Genomic DNA, 1,344 nt, shown 5'->3' with positions numbered 1-1,344 from the left:
TCTTCTTAAAGAACATACATCTTTCCTTTCCTTGTTCTGAAGGTGAAACAAGCTGGCACTAAGGCAGTACAGGGTCTCAGCTTGTTAACTGATTATTAATGTCAGAACAGACTGCCCCTATGAGCCTCTGATTTATAGGTTGAATTCACAGATCTAGTTTCCAACCTAATTCTCATGCATGCTGCTCAGTTCCCCTTTTGTGGCTGAGCTGATGACTACAGAATAATGTGTGTGGGCTAGGGTGGGGAGCAGAGCTGCTGTTCTCCGAGGCAGCATATTCGCACAGCCTGATCAATGTAACTTTTGATGGATTCTTTTCAGCCAGCCAGCTCTGAGGAATGCTGAATTACAAACAGTAGTCTGGTGTTTACTGCAACTGAAAGGGTATAAAAACTATTTCTAAACTTTGTTCCTAACAGTACAGAGAGGCATTTAAAGTCTAAACATCTGAACCTAGCTTCCTTCTTCTCAGAAAATAAGGGTTCAAGTTCTCCTTACAGAGGACTCACAAGCTGTGCTTTCCTCAGGACTAGCACCACTGGCCTTTACGATGAGACCCTGAAAGCAACCCAGTATTTCCGTAACAGTTTGTGAATGGCTATAACAACCATGCATGTATTTATACCTGCACCTATCCATTTAATTTGTCTTGTGGCAAGTTTAAGTCTCCATAGCACAAGGTATATGAAACTAAACTAGTAGATCAGCAGGGGTTCTCACCATCAGCAGCTCTGTTTTTTTTCTTGTATTATATAAAAGCTGCAATTCACCTTCCTCAGTTAATATTACATTACCTAGCAGCTGAAGTGAAAAATTGGAGAAGTTTATTTTAGGGAATTCCCAACCACTTTTGATTGCCCCTTTTCTGACCTAGGTTTTTATTATCTCTGCACATTTCCTTCCTTCCTTCAGTTCCATCATTCAGCATCTCCGCTGAAACATAAAATTAAGTCTGCTGTGGCAGCAAAAGCTCAAGAAAGCAAAACTTAATGAAGTAGCCATTCTAATTCACCTATTACTGTATAAGTCTTATCTACAGGGCCTGATTTAAAGATAGAAGGTCCTGTTTCTCTGAGTTCAGAAAAAAAACCTCTTAGTCTCTTTCTGTTCAGTCTTCCGTGAACTATAAAGCAGCCATGGACTCACCGTGCAGATAAAAGCCTTATTTTCAAATTTTACTGCAGTTTTTTGTTGGTACTTTGTGTACAGGAAAGAAACTGGCCTCTGATGCCCACAAATATGCTGCACCTAAACATCAACAGAATAATGTAAAACCTCCACACAGCAACGTCCTTCCAAGTAATCAGACAGAGCAAGCAGTATTACCTCAGAGCCATGGTGTTT

Source organism: Cygnus olor, chromosome 8 (assembly GCF_009769625.2).
Source record: "Cygnus olor isolate bCygOlo1 chromosome 8, bCygOlo1.pri.v2, whole genome shotgun sequence".
In the NCBI taxonomy this organism is placed as follows: domain Eukaryota; kingdom Metazoa; phylum Chordata; class Aves; order Anseriformes; family Anatidae; genus Cygnus; species Cygnus olor.
This window is presented reverse-complemented; position numbering follows the sequence as displayed.